We start from the raw sequence: 21,969 nt of genomic DNA, 5'->3' as shown, positions 1-21,969 counted from the left end.
TTCTCTTAGAAGCCACCAATTCATAGGCATTCAGTCCATCGCTCGTTAATTCACTGAATGCGCCCAGTGCAGGAATGCAAGCGGCATCAATTAGAATGGGTTAGCAGATAGCAAGGCGCAAAAGAAAAAAAGCTTTCTCTCTCTTTTGCTCGCAGGACAACACAGGCCCACTATAGAAGGTGTCAGAACCACAAAGCCTTTTTTGTGATTCTCTCTCCATTACATTACCGGCGCAATATGTAAGGTGGGGATTCTTTTGATTCAAATTAAGTGGAAAAAACACTAAATCCTATTTTTATTCAGCAAGCATAATGGCGTTATACTCTATAAAGGTCTTTAACTACTTATCTGTGGCTTAAAATCTCCCCAGCACCCTTTTCTCTCAGCTCCAGTTCCTCGCGCTCGCCCGCCACATTATATTTATTCAAAGGCAGAGGGTCAAAGACAGACTGTTAAACAGAGCGGCTTGTAGCATTAACTGCCGCATCACTCTTAATTGTGTATCAGCAAGTCAACGGTTTGTTGTGCTGTCGCCCTTTTTATAAAGAAGAGGGTATGAATTAAAACAGTCTCTTGTAAGCTATTGTCAGTGGTGTGCTTGTCCTGCCACTTTGGGGTACTCCTGGCCTTTCGGACAATGAATCGCTCTCTAACTTTTACTATATCAAACAAAAGAGCGGAAACACTGGAGAATACTTTGATGATCAAATGTCCGATGACAGATAATTCCATTATTTCACAATGATTTCACTGTAACAGAAAGATGCACAGTGATGCACCTACATGTGAACAAAATTTTGGTGTATATTTCTGAGGTGACATTCCACTCCAAGTGCAAATTCATATATTGTTATGAAATTAATCAGAACTTTATAGATTCTAGTATACATTAAATTTCGGTTTTATTTACACACCGTTACATGGTGATGAATAACTAATTTTTGGAGCAGGTTTCCAGCATGTGTTTTAGCCTTTTAGGCATTTTAAGTGATGTTTTGAGATGCCGGTAACAGGAAGAAGTGCTAGCAGGATGTTAAATGTGCTCAATTGCATCATCCATTTCCTCATCCCTCTCCCAACAGAATGACCCAGCTGGCACATGTGCACAAATGGATTTGGGGATTTTTGTTCTGCTCAGATTTAATGCGAACTAACTAGGAGGAACCTCTTATAGCAAGGTGTTTGCTTGAATATGAGCAATTATGCTTCATTTGGAGCTAAATGAGGGGAATTTGCATCCACTGAAAAGGAAGCGGGTTCCAAACTGTGCAGAAAGTGCAGTAAATTGGTGCAAACGAGCAACATGCAGACATGCATCTCCAGTATAATTGTATAATTGTGGAATGACTTGAAATGCAGCCTTCCAATTAAACTTGCTTCTTCGGCAAGGCAAAGAATCTGTGTTAAGCCGTGATGGAAATGGTAGAATTGCCATATTGTAAAAATTGCTTCCTTCAAGGGGATCATTTGCACCAAAATGGGATATCTGGAATATGGACAGATGTCTTCACATGGCAAAGTCAAATGAGCTGCCCTCTGAGGATAAAGATTGAGGAAGTTGAAGAAAGAATTAAATCTCTGCAGTGGAAAAATCAGGACCTCTGGTTAAAGATATGAGTATATTGCTTGTCACTGCTGACTCCAAAAAGTAATTTTGTTAAGAAAAAAAAAACAGGATTTAAAGATATAAAGCTAATACAGAATTTGTGTCATAGAAGTGCAGTCTAGAGCTGAAGTGTATGCTACTTTGTTGGATGAAAGCTTTGCAGGACAGAAGGGTATGGGAATGACAGCGTTTCATGCATCAGCAGTTGTGAGTGTACAATGGGCTGAGCACAAACAGCCAAGTCTCTGTCTGGATTAAACTCTGCTGCAAACAAAAGGGGGCTCAAGTAAACGGTTCATGAATGCTGATTAATTGATGCCATTTTTCTGCAGTGTGCCATGGAGATTTAGCCGGATTGGGCACTTGGAGAGGGGCTGCTGGCAAGGAACTGGGTCAGCTTTTACCTTCTCAAATCTCATGCATTTCATTGTGCACCTGCGCGACTGCCAAAATATCACTAACGTAGGCTGTGAGCGAATTCTTTGGACCATATTTTGAGAGAGTTGATCCTTATTGATCCTTAATTCTAAGAATATTAATATTACAAGATTGCCAACTAGCTGCCTGTTATACACAAACTCTTAATGGGATGGTTAGCCAGACAAAAAAAGTGACATTGAGCATTGCTGTTTGCTGGATCTGCTCTAACTTTGAAAACTTCTCAAGACTGAGAATTGCAGATCATTATACCCAAGCTACTCTAGGTAACAGGGTTGAGTTAGGAGGGTTCCCACGCTGGGGGTAGGTGGACACAGGTGTCCAGGGACAGTGTGAGGGTGGCCCAGGCCCTGAGGGGTGAAGCGCTGGCCCGTAGCCTGCCTCAATGCAGGCCTCCGAGGGTTGCCGCTCAATAGGCTGGGTTCCACTTGATGGTGAGAGAAAGGCTCGTTTCAGCCACCACCCAGCAGGAAGGATCTGCTTGTGGAAGACCTCTTTTAGGAGCCTCTGTTTGTCTGAAGCCTGTCACAGCAGATGAGTACTCAGCAAACAGCATGAACAAGGATTTGAACCAGAAAACCAACCGAGCCTTGACAATATTGTGATTGGGCCTTGTCTGCCTTATGGGGTCTAAATGGCCAAACGAGAACAGGAGCAAGTGTGCAAGAGTGCTGGACATGACAGGGGAAGTCAAAAATCTCACAACATGTCTGTGCCTAAACAAATGTTTCCATGTATTCTATAAGACTCATTCACAGGCAAGGACAAGCCATATAATACCAAGGACCAGAGCAGAACCTTAGAGCAGATATGTTGTGTATTTTGTTGAGCTGTAAGACCAAGTCTTTTTTCAGCTTTTTACTTTTCACCTGTTTATCTTCGGCCACATGTAGTTTTGGTAAAGTCCTTGAAGACATTTGTTTATTTATTTTAAGTGTAAAACTATCTATCTATTGTTGTTGTATTTTAGGTGCTGGTAAATAAAATTTATTTTGAATGACCATATTACATAAGAGCATTGTATGTAATGGAACAACCCATCCAGTCTACTGACCTTTAAAAGAAGATGTCCAAACATCTCTGTAGGAACTACAGAAAGAAAGAAATTGCTGGTAAAAAAAAAAAATAAATAATAAAAAAATAAAAAAAAAATAAAAAATCTAACTTCATATAAAATGTGTGAAGCAGATATATAATTATTTTCATTACTGTCACTAACATTTACATGTATTAAATTATTTTCCTAAAAAACTAAAAACTAAAAAGTTAGTCATTAATACTCTAATTTTTTGCAATTCCTGCAAACCAAGAACACAAATTTCTGCATTTAAGATCCTATGTGAGCCCAAACAGTTTACAGACAGTGTACGTAATCTACTTTTTTGTTCTGTTTAAGTGCCAACTCACCTAAGCCAGGTAATCTGTAGGCGTACATTCAATCACCTGGCTCAGGTGTTAGGATTTAGTTTCTCAAGGTCTGTGTTTAGGACATATGTGATATTCTCTAATATTCTTCCTGCTGTGCTCTCAGTTTTCAAACACACTTTATTCCTTCAAATGCACCAAAACCACCAAATCCGAAAGACCCATACTGCACTCTTGGGCAGACAAAAATTCTTGTCACACAAATAAAAATCATTCTGATAATAGTGCACGAGATGCTTTATTAGCCAGTAAAGGTGGGTTTACACTGTGTTTTGTGTGCAGTCGTTCATGGTTCACAGCAGCAGGAGGCTTAGTCTCGCTCTCTGCACTTCCCATAATGTGGCCAGTATGCTAGAAACACCCTGAGTGCAATAGACATGACCCCTGTGCCACCAGGGCTGAGCTGATACCTTAATCCCCTGTGAACAGGCCCAAGACTAGGCATCCAGGCCTGGTTAGCTCTCACACCTGCACTCTTCTTATCTGGCCTCAATCCAGCATTACGCAGGCAAGGTTCCTTGTTATTACAAGCAGTTTAAGAATCCTGTTGTGCAAAGTGGTTAGATTGAGGGTTAGGGTTTCCCTCAATAATGCCCCGGTATAAGCTTGTCAAAGCGATATCAGATTTCATTAAGTACATTTCCTGTGCTTAGGGAATGCCAAAATGGTACAAGAACATTAGAACATTGTGGATGGTGAAATTCTCAAACCGAACAAAAATATAGCTGGAAATTTCCTTGAGAAGAGTCCGTGATTTTTCTCCTCTCATGAAATCAGCTGATTGTTTAAGGCCTTTTTTTGCTGCTTTTTATTAATTGTGCATGCATTTATGAACCTATTTATCTAGTTGATGGTCAGTGAGAGATGGTGACAAAGACTAGTGTTTGGTGCTGGAAGAGTTCTGCTAACTTTGAGGGCTGCTGAAGAGAGAGGATTGTGATGGAATGAGCAGGGAAGGACTGTGACTCCTCCATTCAAAGTGGAGGGGCACGCTGAATTAGGTTGATTTGCCTGTGAATAGGGCTTTTCCATTATTCTTGTTAGGAAGCTGTCACATCGAATAGAGAAAGTGAAAACCTCCTTTTATCAACCTTTTCCAAGTGAAACAGAACAGGCAATCAATAACTGAATTCACACCCAGGGGAAAGTCAAGCAGAATAATATGGGGGCTTTAGAAAAGGGGCATTTGTCAAATCACTAATGAAGAATAAAAGCTAATAACTGATGTAATGTTGGCCCAGATCAGATAGCTAAAATAACAGCAAATTCAAAATAAACCATTACACCCAAAGTTACAAAATATATTTCTGGTAAAAGTACTTCTGCAACTAAATGGTTAATAAAGTTTATTTATATTAAAACAATCTAATAAAAACATATAAATAAAATAAAAACCGTAGTAGCCTGCAGTGGACAGTGTTTTAAAGACTACCATAACCATGACCAGAATAAAAGATGAGGATAAACAAATAAAAAAAATTTAATAAAGTTTATTTTGTAGTCAAACATATTTTTTTCTGCCAAAATCAGTGTATGTAAATAATTTTATTTCAAATAATTAGAATGTTAAAATGCATAGGATATAACCCTTTAAATGATTACTTTATATTAGCATCTTAATTATTAATTTACACATTACAGGTATGTGAACGAGATGACTAGATGAAAATAATTTTGGATTATACGTGAACCTTTTGTTCCATGTCCCAGGTACAGAAATGATAAGCAGTGTTCAGTGAATCAGAAACATTATAATAAGGGAATGAGACATTAAACGATTCACAGAGAACACAAAACCAAATAGTGAACATCTCATTTGCGCTTAACCCCAATCCATAATGTTAATATTAAACTAATTAAGGTACATAAAATCAGGCTGAGTATTATTCTGAACAATAAAAAACCCAGACAAGATTTTAAATGGTGACATTTTAATATGCTGTATCCCAATCTTCATACATTTTGTTTTAGAAGATATCACTAGTCTGGGGTAATATTCTTGGACAGTCCTAGAATTCAAGTGAAACAAAAATATATATTCAATTGTGTTTTATTTTATTTACATTTTCTTTTGGCAAAAATAAAATTCAATTCAATAAAAGTACAGTGTCTTTTCTGGCCAGTGTCTCTCACTATAACTCAAACATTCATCAAATAAATTTCACATACCACTGCTTCTAATGTGTTTCCGCTAGATGGAGAAAATGAATCGCATCATTTAACCTCATCAATCAATTTAGTAATTGACGCCTTAATTGACGGCTGGGTTATACAGTTAATTGAGCACCTTTATTGTGAACTGTCATTGTTCAGGCTTCTTAAATGCACTGCCCAGCAACTGGCTGAAAATCCTGCACAAAGAGCACTTGAACCAATAAATCTGTTGTTTGTGGCAAAACCTGGTTTCATTTCAAGACTTCCTTCCAACAGAATCCTATATGATATGCACCAGTGAGAAATATGGTGATTATTTATTATAAAAGGCAACTCTTTTCTTGTCATTTGACTGCTCACACTGTTACAAATTCATCTTCCCTTGAAATAAGAGAGATAATAAATAAGCCAGAAGAGGGAAATACGACACTTTACACACATAACTCATTTACTTCTGTTTACCTGCTGGCATATCACCTCATACATTTCATCCTGTTCTTCAGTAGTCATAGCTGTCAGATTGTGTTCTTTGCCAAACTGGCTCACCAACTTTTTTTTCCTGAACCAGTCTTTAAAACCTGCTGGTTTGGATGAAGAGCTCTGGTTCGAAGTGGCAACTGGCTCTCAGACAGCTTGATCACTGGGTACAGTGCTGCTGTTGCTGCTGCAGGGCAGTACGCTTAATTGGGTTACAGAACACATTTAATTACCACAAAGTTCTCACATTCCGTGCTCCGCGCCCAGACACAAAGACGGCGCAGTGCGAAACTGCAGCCCAAGGCCTGGAGTGCAGCTGCAGGGTAATTATCATCGCTGTTCGCCGCATCTGTATACAAACAAGCCCACAGCTGCCACTGATGGGGAGGATGCAGATGAGAGCATGTTCTGAAAACAGGAGAAGAGTTTATCTGTGCATTAAGTGTTGGCGTTTTTCACCTGTGTGAGAAGCACTGGGAGACTTGGCACATTAATTGATGCATTAAAGGTATTATAAATAAAAAAAGATTAAACCCCTAACTGGGATGCAGCACTATTGACAGCACTAAAGCTACAAAGCAATATGGAGAAGAAAAAAAGGACAAGCATTTCTAATTCTTATTCAACATGTATGTACACTTTGCATGTAAGACACATTCCTAAACATTTTATCTTTTTTAAATTATTATTATATTATACATGTATAATCTTTTGCAGATTAGCAAAAAAATCTAGCATTTTATTCAAATACAGTTACCCAATATATATACATATATATTACTGTATGTATTAACATACAACCTTTAAAAAACTATAATTATTATTATTATATTATATATCAATTATAAGTAATACATAAGAAATGTGTATAATAATATTATAATAAGCTTCTATAAAAATAGAAATAAAACAAACACAAAAATAGCCAATTAAATAGATTCACAAGGAGTTATTATTTTCTAAATGCTTATGATAGATAGATAGATAGATAGATAGATAGATAGATAGATAGATAGATAGATAGATAGATAGATAGATAGATAGATAGATAGATAGATAGATAGATAGATAGATAGATAGATAGATAGATAGATAGATAGATAGATAGATAGATAGATAGATAGATAGATAGATAGTGAACCATTAGCAGTAGCTGTGCCCAGAAATCAGTCCATTAAAGCGGTGTGGGAAAGGGCACTATGGCTGAGGAACAGAGTAGGAGATGGGGTGGGTGTTAGAGGCCAAGGGGTGTAAAGAATGGTGTTTGTGATCAGTGGTGTGTGTTTGTGTGTGGGATATAGTTGTGTGTATGAGTGTGTGTGTGTGTGTGTGTGTGTGTGTGTGTGTGTGTGTGTGTGTGTGTGTGTGTGTGTGTGTGTTGGGGGTGGCTCAGCAGTCAGTGCTCAGGCTCACAGTGGCGCAGCGGGACACCCGGCTGTGCTCCCAGGATGCCTGGTTGCCGTGGCTGAGCCCTGGAATGCAGTGGCACACAATGGCAGAGCGGCTCTGAGAAGACCCTCCATCCTGATAACCACATTAAGGGCCCACCAACATCTGTTGAGGCACAGGAGAAAGCCCCTATCTCTAGGCGTTAACCCCCAACAGCACTAATCATTAACCCCCGCACCCTCTGTGAGAGCATCTTATTTGTCAGCCTTCCCGCAGAGGGATTGTGGGAGCTAATATTTTACAGCAAACAGCGTGAGAAGGGTGCTGGCACTGGTGATAATGCTCAGAGGAAAATGCAGGACTATACACGCATCATTGCAGTATTGAGTGTCAGTTTAATCACAAGTGATTCCAGGTTTAGACAAATGCCTTCCGTTTCATTTCTGAACTACGCCCAAATGTTTTTCACAAATGGTACTTAAGTGCTGCAATCTTGACTGTTGCTTAATAATGGTGAAAAATATAAATATGTGCTAAATATGAATTTGATCATGCTGGTAATAGCCTGTCAAGAATGACATCTGACATGAAAGAAGCCTCTGATATCTCATTTCTATTCAGTAACACATAATTGGATGCATCAGCCAATAACTAGATGTTTTTTTAATTAATGGTAGCAGCGCAGTGCATTCTAAAGTGTGTATGGCCACTGTGCAGGTGGTTCCTCTTCAGGAGTCTGACAAGACATTGGCTAAGGAGCTTGACTGAAGTGAAGACAGAACAGGTGTCCTGCCACATGAAGACTTCTCACACTCCAGTGTGCTCATCTGCCTCTTGGGATCGTAGAAGCCAGTCTGGCTAACATAGGTTTTAAAGCCCTGCCAATTTCACCCCGCAAACCCGGAGACAAAGATAGAAGGGGGCTTGTGGTGGGGGCAAAATACAAACAGGAAAAAAATGCTAAGAGAGGTGAGCGTCTTTCTCTTTGCTTCGCTCTTTCCCTGCGCCTCATACACATCTCTCTATCTATGGGCTCTGAGATTAGAAGCTGCAGGAGGTGCCCCTAATGCACAGGCTCCTCAAGTGCCTCCACACAAGCAAGCCCATTCACCGGCAGCTCATTACATGGGCAATTAAGTGTCGGGGGGGTGGGGTGAGGGGTAGAAGAGAGGAAGGGCTGTAATAGAAGGATGCCCCTCCAGTTCCCCCTCCCTCATTTCCTCCATACTCTGCACTCCTCCCTGCATCTTCACCTGGGCCAGGCTGGGGACACCTGCCTTCCCTGATGAAGATCCATGGCCTCATTTTCATTTTTGGAGTCATATCAGAGACAGTGGCGCACAAAACCGTGCCTGTTCCGCTGCCACCCCCCTACCCCAAGCCTGGAGAGGCAGATAGAATGACATGGCTAAGTGCACTTGCAGAGCAGGGGCAGCTGCAAGGCCTGAAAATGGGATTTTTGGGGGGGAAGTGGAAGTTGAAGTGGGGGCTATGCCGCTTGAGATGTGCTCTGCTTGCTTATTGGAAAGTACTTCAGGTTAGGATTGGTCACAATGGGGGCTAAGCGCTACCTCTGAGGAGGTCTGTAGAACAGGAGGTGGGGACAAAAAGGGGGACACCTACCCTTCTCACCTGAAAATTACGGTTAAATATACAGCATATAGTCCAAATACATATGCAGAGGAATATTTAACAGATTTTTGTTGTGTTAACAATATAACACATGAAGGACGATCTAAAAGTATTACTGCAGTTTCAGGTTTTAGTCACAGAATTTTAACATTAAGAAACCAGTATATTTTGTCAATAAACACGGTCTCCTATAACAGAAGTCAAACGACTGACAAAAATCTAAATCAAGCAAAGAATCACCTCCTAACCACTAATTGCTTTAAACTAAAATATTTGGTATTATTAATTACTTGTACATTCATATTAATGTATAATTATTTAATATTATTCATGGTATAATTTTGTAGCATTAGTGAGGACAAAGCATGACCAGGAAGCATTGTTATCACAGTGCACTTGATATTTTATTAGCAACTTGCATTTACAACAGAGCAATCAGCCTGATGGTTAGTAAAATAAATTGCACATTTAAGAAAAACCAGAGGAGGTGGCACCAGGCTTAAAAAACAAACTTACACAAAAGAGGATTGCAATATAAAACAACTAAACATAATTTAACCCTAACAATGACAGTGGGTTTTTAAGGTCCCCTGGTGGTCTAGTGGTTAAGATGCAGCGCTCCCACCGCTGCGACCCGGGTTCGATTCCCGGTCAGGGAACCATCCCCAGCCCCTCTTAGTGCCGGTCCCAAGCCCGGATAAATTGGGGAGGGTTGCGTTAGGAAGGGCATCCAGCGTAAAACATGTGCCAAATGAAACGTGCGGAGGATCCGCTGTGGCGACCCATAACGGGAGAAGCCGAAAAGAAACTTACTTACTAATGACAGTGGGTTTTTAGTCTTAATAACATTGCTTATATTTCATGTCCGTCTTTTCATTGGAAAAAAAGCAAACAGAGGTTCATACACACACACATATATATATATATATATATATATATATATATATATATATATATATATATATATATATATATATATATATATATATATATATATACACACATGTATATGTATGGCATATGGTATAATGGTCTATATATAAGTCACTATCAATGAATAAATCAACACTACCTCACTAGTTTCTGAAGAAATTAATGAACAATGATAATCCAAAGCTAAACACCAGATAAGTGTGCAAAATACAGTATATCAGGCAACCCATAGGTGGAGAGTCTCAGGATAGCACTATGGATTGATTGACATGGAATGCTTAATAAAGAACATTTACTTTATTTCTGTGTAGTAGTGATGTTAAATTGTATTGTGCTGTTGGGTACAATGTAAAGCTGCTCCAATCAAAATTCCTACATGTTCAGCTACTTCATTGTTTTTACTGAGATATGTAACAAAGATAAAACCATACAAGGCCATACAGTGCCAAACTCCATGCTACTAGCACGCATGTCTTTCAGTGGATGAGAGGAATCCTGTCTTGTTAACACGTTCAGGCTGACCGGCTCCTCTCAGCACCTGAGGGCCAGAAGAGAGCTCTAGATCAGGTAATGGAGGAAGAGGAAGGCCAGAGTAAAAACAAACAAACTCAGCCTCCATCCATCAGCCAAACCTTCTCTGTCCTCAGACTGTTTACTTAAAGCACCTCCGCTGTTTTGCAGCTTTGTGGTGATGCCTTGTGGATACAAATATCAGAGCTCAACTTTTATTGAATGTCTCTAATAGTAGCTCCTGTGAGTTTCTCTGCAACCAGTGTTTGGTCCTGTTTGGTTTCATTTTTGTGTTGATTGATAGCTGGTGTAAATTTGCAGACATGCAGGTGAAGTGTGCTACAAATGAGATTTGCATATTTCTGTGCATCAAAACAAAAGATGCATTCTACTTCAAATAAAGGCATGTAGAGATATAGACTTCATTACTTTTCTTCTCCAAAAAGCTCCCATACATAAACTCCGCATGGTCTGTCTGTTTAAAGACATATCATACACATGGCCTTTCATGAAGGCGGTTTAGCTTGTTCGTATGAATAGATATCATAAGTGGCTTCCTAATGTCTCTCTCTCTCTCTCTCTCTCTCTCTCTCTCTCTCTCTCTCTCTCTCTCTCTCTCTCTCTCTCTCCACTCACCTGTGACAAAGCACTTCCCCTGGCCTGCTCTTATCAGTTCACAGAGGAAATGCCTGCCCCAGGTAAACAAGACCCCCTGACCCTCAGGCTCTGCCTCATGCCATAGCAGACAAGGTGTTATTTCTGCTCCATGGAAGGCAGCAGCGCCTAATCCCCTTTGCTATTCCCAGATTAAATCTAATCTATAAATCAGCAGGTGTGAAGCAGGAACAGTTTTTCAGCATGTACTGATTTGCACTCATGCAAGTCTAATGTGCACAACAACACAAATAATAATCAAATAAACATCATTTATGGCAATAACCACTGTTGAAAGAAAGAAATAAAGGCTTTTTTTTTTCATTTTGCATCACAGACAATAATATGATTTCAACAAAACCCCAAGTAAGGTGATAGTAAAGTGCTACTACAATTCACAGCAATACAATTATTATTATATTAGTCTATATGGACAAGTGGTTCTTCAAATAACACAGCTGCTCCAACAGATTTTTCAGCTGCTCATAATGGTGGCTGATGCTGGTTTTGTTGTTGATAGTGGAGATCACTGTCTAACACATCATTTCAAACTTTCTTAAATATTTTTAAATTGGGATCAAATCTGTTCACTGTAAAAGCCATAATATATAATTGACACTATTTTCATCCACATCAAACTAACATTTGTGTCCTGTGCATGGGAATGTGGATGATATTTCCATACTGCAATGACATTCTGAAGCACTTCCATTAGTTAAGGAATGTTCCAATTATAAGATAAAGGTGATCAGTCAGAAAAAACTGTTCATTCATTTGCACTGACACTTCGTTTTAACGCAACAAGTGGATGCAAATCACAATAGGAACATTTCTCCCACAATTAAAATCAGAGACACCAGTTTTGCACTTTTTTTACCAACCCTCTAACATAGCTTTGGCATGGCCTTCTTAAATTAATGGAATTTCCGAGTGTCACTGTTTGTTTGAATTGCTTCTTGATCATATTTACAAACTGCCAAATTCCATTATAATTAATTTAAAGGGCCTTTTTTTTATTATAGGAAGATGTTTCAAAAGAATTGCTTGTGGTTACTGAACACTACAGATACAGATAGCGAGTCCAAAAAATTGTTTTAATTATTGTCATTATCAATAAATTACAATTATTTACACTTTAATAAACACTGCTCTTATTTAAACAAAGAATAAATACATTATAATGATCCTTACCTGCAGAGTGCTATAAGAGCACCCAACTACACAGGAACACAAAGTAAACAAAAGGCTTTTCATTTATTTGCTTGTCGAGCAGCACTGGGCTTTGACTGACGCCATGTCCATCTCTCATCTCTCTAGAGGAAGGGTATATATTGTTCAAAGGGTAGAGAGGGCTACTGGTTGTTGACCTGTGTGTGTGTGTGTGTGTGTGTGTGTGTGTGTGTGTGTGTGTGTGTGTGTGTGTGTGTGTGTGTGCACCTTGGACTGTACTAGGAGAATAATAGTAATGTAGTAATGTAAGGGAATACTGGTACACATGAAACCTTGCCTTGTGCCTCTGTGTGTCTGACTGTGTGTGAGTGTGAGTGAGTGTGTGTGTGTGTGTGTGTGTGTGTGTGTGTGTGTGTGTGTGTGTGTGTGTGTGTGTGTGTGTGTGTGTGTGTGTGTGTGTATGTGTGTGTGTGTGGCTTACAGAAAGTGAGGTGCTCCCTTGGGAGCAGTAGTCTTGTTTGAGACGCATATTCCCACACTTCTATATCCCAAGGGATGCCCCATCCCACACACGAACACACACACACACACACATACACACACACACACACACACACACACACACACACACACACACACACACACACACACACACACACACACACACAAACAGTAACACAAACATGATTGCATATGTGTAAACATGTACATTAAGATAAACTCAGAAGAGACCTCAGAGGATCAAGCTCACTTGTGACTTGTGAGTCCTCCTCCATTCCAGGGTCTCTCTGTCTCTGTCTCTGTCTCTCTCTCTCTCTCTCTCTCTCTCTCTCTCTCTCTCTCTCTATATATATATATATATATATATATATATATATATATATATATATATATATATATATATATATATATATATATATATATATATATATATATCTCTGTATGCCTCTCTATTTCTGTCCCTTCATCTGGCCATCCATGCCCCTCCCCTCCCCCACTATGTTACCTGAGCCAAACAAGAACAATTCTTCTTGATGCTCTGCTTCCCACGGTGAACAGTGCATTGTGGGTGGGTGTAGGACAGCCCCATGACCAGACACTGATGCTGGGGAACTGATCAGCTTTAACTGTATGGATAATAAACAGGACCTGTTAAAGCTGTGGAATTAAAAAATAACAAATACTAACTACACATACCCTAATCTCATAAACTCTTGCATTTCAAATAATATTCAATATAAAAAAAGCCTGATGAAATAATAATTTAAATAAAACAATACATAATTTTTAATGTAACTTCTATCTGTAGTTATATAACTTACAATCATAAAACTGCTATCAATCATACACACGTTATTATCAAACTGTACCCTAAAATGTATATGCTCTTAACTGAATGTACTGAATTCACACTAGCAATCTTACACCAGAACCCAAACTGAGACACTTTTGTATTAGCACCAATATGCTGACACGCTAATTAGGTGCAGCGCTTCCCCAGAGTTCCTAAATGAAACTGTAGGCATTGAATTGGGTATTATAACCCCCTCCCTCCCAGGCGGCAGGTCAGCAGATAGGCCAGGCTAAAGATAAGCAGAACAATAAGTCAGGCAGGGTATAGCAGGTATGGTGCTATCTACTATCTTGGACTCATCTCCCGCCTGCCTGGGGGTCTGGACAGAGGAGGTTGTTAAACCAACGTCAAATACTAAAACATCCTGCGTCAATGACTGATTTCTCGCTCTTTACTCCTGATCCAGTAGCTGAACACTTTTACACCCTTCACACCTCAGTGGGAGCAAAGGGACGATGTAGAGTCTTCACCTACTTAGAGGGGTGTTTGATGTTAGTTTATGTGTGTGTGTGTGTGTGTGTGTGTGTGTGTGTGTGTGTGTGTGTGTGTGTGTGTGTGTGTATGTGTGTGTGTGTGTGTGTGTGTGTGTGTGTGTGTGTGTGTGTGTGTGTGTGTGTGTGTGTGTGTGTGTGTGTCTGTCTGTTTGTGTGTGTGTGTGTTTGCAATAACACTACGTGTACAGCAGCTACTAACAGGCTAGTGCAAAATATTTTCCTATAATTTGGCACAATAAGACAGTGAAACTAAACTCTTGATTTAAGGACAGTAGGGGTTTCTTAGTGGTTAAGATGTTGGACCTCTGATCAGAAGGTTGTGGGCAAGGTCCTTAAACCTCAACTGCTCATTTGTATTGTATTTAAGATCCTTGTAATTGTTTTGGATAGGGGTGTAAGCCAAATGCCATAAATAAATAAAAAATAGATAATGGGTCTATTTTTAAACTGATGGCGACCACTTTCAGCACTAAAATCGTGAGAATGTTCTGTCCCAAAGTTTTCTGAAAATACAAGATTACTGGATACAAGTGTCAATTTTACTATCAATTTCCCAAGTACACCTGTGCTAATCTATCATCACTAATATCTAACAAAGGCATTTTCATTTAATGAAAATTTTGGCAGAGTAATGAGGTTATACAGTATATGAAATATATCCATTCAATCATGTTCAGTAACTGCTTTTTTTCTGATCAGGGTCATGGTGGATCAATAGGAAATCCCAGGAACACATGGTGTTGAGGTGATAATACACCCTAGACAAAACACTAGTTTAATGGAAGTTAAGCATAGCTAATATGCCTAGTGGCAAGTTTCTTGGGAGGAAACCAGAGAACCCCAAAAACCTTGTCCCCAAAAAACAAAATTATGGAGAATAAATATACAGTATATATACCGTATAATCCAATTTACCAAAGCTCTGGATTGCACAACTCTGGAACAGTGACACAAACCATGATATCCAATGAATCAATATTTTTTTCCAAATATTATTGTATGTTGCAATAAGTAATAAAAAATAAAAAATATTGAATAAATGCCAAATAAAAATCTTAAAAACCATGCAACGGATAATTCTAGAATGCAATGATCACATTTCTGAAATAATGTTTTTATGTGTACAGTTCTGACATAAATTCGGTTGGAAAATGTACATTTGATAAAAACAGGTTTTCTTTCTGGTTTGACTGAATGTTTGCCAATCATATCATGCAACAGTGTTTTAGTCTAAAGTTATTATTTATTTACTGAAAGTATGTTTTTTGCCAACTGCGCTATCAATAACTGAACAGACAAGAACACTGCTACTCTCTGATAGCTGGCAGCACACATGTACATGTACACACATGTATACACACACATGCATGCACACAGACACAGACACAGACACAGACACATACACACACACACACACACACACACACACACACACACACACACACACACACACACACACACACACACACACACACACACACAGGGCTCACAATGATAGGGAGCCCTGGCTGAGGCAGGTTAATATCAGGTACACTTGACAACAATGGTTGCCCTATGAAAAGACCCAGCTGTAATAAGTTCTTTGTTGGTTCCTTCCAGCTCCACCACATCCCATCATTACTCATCCTGCTAACCAATTTGCTGGTTGGCATGGCAACTACTGTGGGCCAAAGCCAAGAAGCAGGACTGGAATCTCAATAGCTGAAGGAGAGCAAGAAAAAGAAGGAGAGAAGTTTCAAAATGTCCTCTGTCACCCTTCACTGTCCCACAATCACACAAATGAGTGTGAATTTGAGTTCACAATTATAAATAGTATTATAATAAATTAATACATATTTTATGTGTATCCTATGCACTACTTCAACAATTTAAAAGTGCATGTTTTGGTCAAGAAAAACTTTAGTTGTGTGTTGTATTGTAAGAACTTACAATACAATATTATTTGGTGATAGGTGTGATGGAGCTTCTGAAGCATGTGTATAGGCATGCAGGATTATATTAGGCTCTCATTTTCAATAATTAAAGCCTAATTATAGCACTTTGCAACAATTTGTTTTTGAACGTGTCTAGTTAACCATATCAGAGAAATATGGTTGGCCACTAATGCATGTGCGTGTATGTCAAGGTGGGGTGTGTGGAGGCATGCAGGATCCAGCTCAGCTCAGTGTGTGTAAGCAGGCGGCCGGATTGGGCCCGAGTGCGCAGGTCAGTGTGAGGCGGTCAGCAGCTGCCTCCTGGCCGCAGTCCCACGCTTCCCAGGCTGGGGGAGGATTGACAGCTCGCTAATAAAATCAGAGCGGGCCCATTGTTCCGGGGCCAGAGCCACCACTGCTGTTTACTCTCTCCCATATGCATTATTCAACGGCCCAGGAGCTCCCAGAGAAAAAGGGGGGGGCATTCAGGGAGCCTCTTGCCCTTGTTTTGTTTTGCTAATTTTCAATTAAAATAAACCACGGGTGCTGGAACAGGAGAGAAAGAGAGCACTATGGAGAGATAGCTTTCCCCCTACTATTTACTGTGTGACGTCTAAGGGGATTAGGCCTGATCACATAAATGACAATAAAACGCTACTTATGGAGTATTATGCCAGTGACATAGCTGTTATTTCACATACGGGGTTAGAGAGGGGACAATCAGACATGATGCTGCTTCAGTATACTTAAGCTTTTACACTCTGCGTGATGGTTAAATACCTGTCACACACTAATGAGCCTGTGACATTAATCCAAGCAACAGTTTGCATTCTTATGGATTAAGATATAGCCATAGACAATAAAGCATCATGATCTTAGGTATTAAAGGTGTTCTTATTATACTGATCAGGGTACTGGCTATCTAGTCTGCTTATGCTGCTTATGCATTCCAGAATTATTTCAGACTAATTAAAGTGGACCCCTTATGGGAGAAGCCAAAAGAAGAAGAAGAAGAAGAAGAAGAAGAAGTTAAAGGGGAGTATTCCATTTGGATACAGCATCAATAATATATACTATTCTGCAGATTCAGACCAAGCTTGATTAAAGTTCCAGAAAGCATTCAACAGGCTTCGAGAATTAATGATCCTACAGGCTATTAAAGATCAGTAATTTAGGCAGGGCAGCGTTGATCAATAAGTGTACCGGTAGGTTCTTATTGTTCATTTTTTCACACAGGATGGGGCTCCACTGACCAGGCGGGGCTGTGCACAGATGCAGTGACAGTGGGGAGTGAGGCAAGTTAAAGATTCACCACACATCTGTTCCTCTGCCACCGGAGCGGACATTCAGGCTCCTACCCCTGCTGCTGCCTGTCCACAGGCCTGTCTCTCTCTATGTCTGTCTGTCTGTCTTCCTGTTGTCTATTTCATACAGTAACTGCCCTTGTGTGCTGTCCACCTGTCTCGCTCTCTGTGTCCCACAACACAGCTGACTCACTGCTTCCAGTTAGTTTGCTCAACAGATTAACTCGCTCTGATTCGACCGGAAACATATTAGGCAACTAGTGTGTTGCTTGGGTATAAGCAAGCTGTGAAGTGAGCATGTGACATGGGTGATGGAAAGAAAGTAAATTTAACAATAATCTATATATTCTAATATAATATTCTGATATTCAAACACTTGTCTTATAATTGTTTCTCTAAATCTGTGCAGTTATGTACATTATGTATAAAAGTATAATGTAATGCATGTGCCATGGGGTTCAGGATGTTTGTGACTAGTAAAATGGTCAGACTTTGCAATCTTTCCATAAAAATTATATTATAAACAATAAAATGAGTACAATTTCACACATACAATGCTGCAAATTAGAATTTACATAAATTTCAGATTTAGTTATCTCTTTTGCTTTCATGACAGCATGCACTCAAACCAGCATGAACTTCATACATTTCCAGAATTCCTCAGATATCAGATAAGTATTGTTTCATCACAGTGTCATCTGAACAGGTGCCTTAATGAAAGAGATAAGACTCAAGGAAACATCTGACTGTTTGTAAAAAAAAAAAAAGTAACAAAGCCGGTATCCAAAATTTGCATACATTAAAATATTGCCTTAGAAATAGTTTGGAATCATAACTAGTGAATATTCAAGTTTTAGGACACTTATTTTTTTGTTATAAAAGTGTAATAACTATATATTATTCATATTATATTAAATTTATATTATACACAGGATATTTAATATATATAAAGAGTATATTTGCATCGATAGAATAAAAATGAAAAACAATTTCTCTTTCTGTGTATAGAATATAATTAGATTACACATTTGGTTGTGATTTGCAGGACAAACAGTTGCTTTAAATGTATGTTGACTTTTGCTTAGATTTTGGTGCTAAGTAAATAATTGTAATTGTCTTTCCTACAAATTTTCAGAACCTCTAAACTACAGTCAACTGAGATTTCTCAGTTGTCTTAATCATAAAATCACTGAGTCTAACTCAGTGAAATACAGAGCTTCAATTTAAAATCTTTTTGGAAAATAGAATAGAAATAAAAACAGAACAAAAGTTTATTTACTTCAGGACCGCTACTGGGTATCTCAACTCATCGTTCTCATCTCCTCATATGAGATGCAACAAGAGAGAGAGAGAGAGAGAGAGAGAGAGAGAGAGAGAGAGAGAGAGAGAGAGAGAGAGAGAGAGAGAGAGAGAGAGAGAGGAAGAAGGAGACTGAAAGAAACTGTGGAGTGATCTGTGAAGTAAGCGAGAGTGGAGTTAGAGGAGAGAAAGGCCCTTTGGCTGAGCTGAATAGGGCTCAGGGTGCAGGTGAGCACTTGAGAAAGGCCTCGCACCTGCCCCCATTGTTCCTGACTAATGGCTTTATGGCGAGGAGGATCCGTCTGCATCGTAAAGCCAGCAGGCCACTAGCTCTAAAGTCTCACTGCTGTTGAGGCATTGTGCAAGGGTACGAGAGCGTGTGTGCATATATCCAGTGCCCTGCTTAATGAAGCATCCAAGCACATGGACACTGTAAGAAATCTACTTAACCTCATATATCCATACATAAATCGAATAAAAATGAGCACAGAAAGTTCTTAAAACAAGAGCAGTTTTGTTGGACTTAGACCTAATTATTAATATATTCTTCTTTGCGCATGATGTCCTAATAATAGCAGTGTACAGCTCAGCAAAAGACAAAAATAGCAATGAAAATAATAATAGACTAATTCACACAGTTTACTCTTATGAGCAAACACATATACAGGCAGAGACAAAGAAAGAGAGAGATAGAGAGAGAGAGTAAAGAACATTCTTCTCACCACTGTCAGTGTCTGGTTTCACACTGTTAATGACTGTGTATTGTTTACAGTACTGCTTCCCCACTTCCCAGTTTCACATTACTACAGTTTTATTGAAAAGCACACATGGGTTTAAAAGATGAGAAGAGCACTTTCTCAAGGATACAAATGTGTTCAGTGTGCTAAAAGCAAAATTAAAAAATAAAATAAACATTATCTTAATAGTTTGGCCTGATCAGCAGCTTTCCAGAAAGCAGATGGCTGTCTCTGCAGGACTGTTAGTATCAGGCATGAAACCCTTTAGCTCATCAGGTCAATGACAGTAAACACCCGCATTAACATTTAATTTATTCCGCTTGCTCATACATAAAGTATTACAGATAAGAACCAAATTATGTGACAAAAAACCCAGAAAGCCAAGAGTAGCTTTTCCTGGCAAAGCCATCTTAGAAACCAATTACAGCACAAGTAATAGATCATTATTTCCCCGAATCAGCCCAGCTTATGGGGGTGGGGGTCAAAGATGGCCACCAAATGGAAAGGAGAGATTTTTTTAAATAGAGAGGGGTACAATAAAGACATAATCATCTCGCCCTCAACTTTTTTCCTCTCCAACTTTCCGTTTTTAATTTGCTGCCTGTGAAGTGCTACCTAATTTACTTTTTTGCCACGTCCCTCCGAGGTGCCATTGTTGTGGCCGCCGAGCCGCCGCGCTTCCTCTCTTAGCTCAGCTCGGCGTGAAATTGGTTTAATGAAGCCGAAAGGTATGAAGCACTGTAGATTCCAACGACACTGCTTCATCCCCCCCACCCCACCACCAACTTACCCCCCGCCCCCCTCAAGCTCTCTCATATTACATCCTCGTTTTATAAATCAGCAAATAAAAGATCACTATCTCTCACATTACATCAGTGGGTATTACAGTCCGGGGAATGAAAATGGCCCTCGACACTGTTTTTCTGGATGCGTGTGTGCACAGTCAAGCTAATGGCTAATATGAGGGAACTGATGGGTGTGTTTGCTGGGTCACTAGGTAAGACACAAGAAAGTTATCTGTTGGCCTACAATACACACTGACCCTGAGAAATAGGCTCTCAGGTTACTCTTCCTCCTGGGTGGGGCCCTTATGGGATATGAAGGGATGTCCTGAGAGATTACTGTATGTTGGTGAGGTGAGAAAGAGAGAAAACCTGTAAGTGAGAAGGAGACAGAAAACTGTGTATGAAGGTCTGCTACATTATATGATGCCTCCACCGGTATATCGTTTACGGCTCTTCGTCCTGTTTTTGGACAATTGCATGAAAACGCATACTGTAACGGAATATTTAGATCCTGCTGGTGGATGAGAGTCCGAGCCCTGATTCATACTTTCCAAGCAACTTGGGGTGGGGAAGGAAGCTCCTATTCAAAAGTAGGTTAGCTAACTTTTGGGAGAGAAATAGGCCTGCTTTTGCTATATGTGTGTATGTGTGTGTTAGGAATTAAAATGCGGAGCCTGTGTGAGATGAAAGGACGTTAGACATGTAACTGCCTCTGTGGGTGCACTGGAGTGACATGAACATTATAGTTAATTACTGTCAAAAAACTTATGTGTCTGTCAGACTTTCAAAGCAATATACATTTCAGTTGCGTCCGCAACTGTAGCTTTAAGCACAAAATGCTTTTGGAATGCCAAACATACCTCACTCGCAGCATTTGTTCTACAAAAGAGAGCTGCTGAGAAAACACTAACATCTAAATTGTGAGTGATCAACCTATCATCAGCTGTGAGCCTGCTATGCAACAGTTGGTCATCTTTTAAAAGTTGAAAATGGCTGTGCCTGGACTCATTTGTTGTGCATACAAATGGGGCAGTTAGTTGCAGGACATCACACACACAGATGCAGACGAAAGTGATGCTTATGGCACGGTTTAACTAGTGTGTTTACCCTCCGGCTGATCTGCAGTGAAGACCAGCCTGTGTGATTAGGAGATAGCGCTGTGGGAGTGCTATCTCTTACACATAATTACTCAATTATCAGGAAACACTGGCACAGGTCTGACAAAGCAAGTGAAAGCTGAGAGACGGCACCTGAAAAGAGAGGGAGGAAAATCACCTACAATTTCATACAAGGGCCGATTTCCCAAACAAAGGCAAGGAACATCCGATGAGGGAAAATCTGTAGCTGTTATATTCATATTTACCTCATGTCTAATGTGTGCCTTAGGATTTTAACTGCTGGTGAGACTCACAAGAAATCACATATCCTGATAAAAGTATTTAAAATTACATGAAATAATAGAACAATTGTGTATTACTGCTTTCACAGTCACTGTATAAAAACGCTTCAGTTTTCACTAGAATCCGTCCCTAATCATGTGGGATAATAAAGCCCACTCTTTCCGTATCATTCCAGCTGCAGTATCAGATCGTTCCACTGGTAGGAGCTACTGAACAGTGTGGAGAAAGTTGGTTATTTAATACCATTAAAATGAGTCACAACACTACCATGTGAACTACCATGCACACACAATGA

Source organism: Silurus aristotelis (assembly GCF_946808225.1).
Source record: "Silurus aristotelis genome assembly, chromosome: 14".
NCBI classification, from domain to species: Eukaryota; Metazoa; Chordata; class Actinopteri; order Siluriformes; family Siluridae; genus Silurus; species Silurus aristotelis.
The sequence above is the reverse complement of the archived record's forward strand: the minus strand, read 5'-3'. Positions refer to the sequence as shown.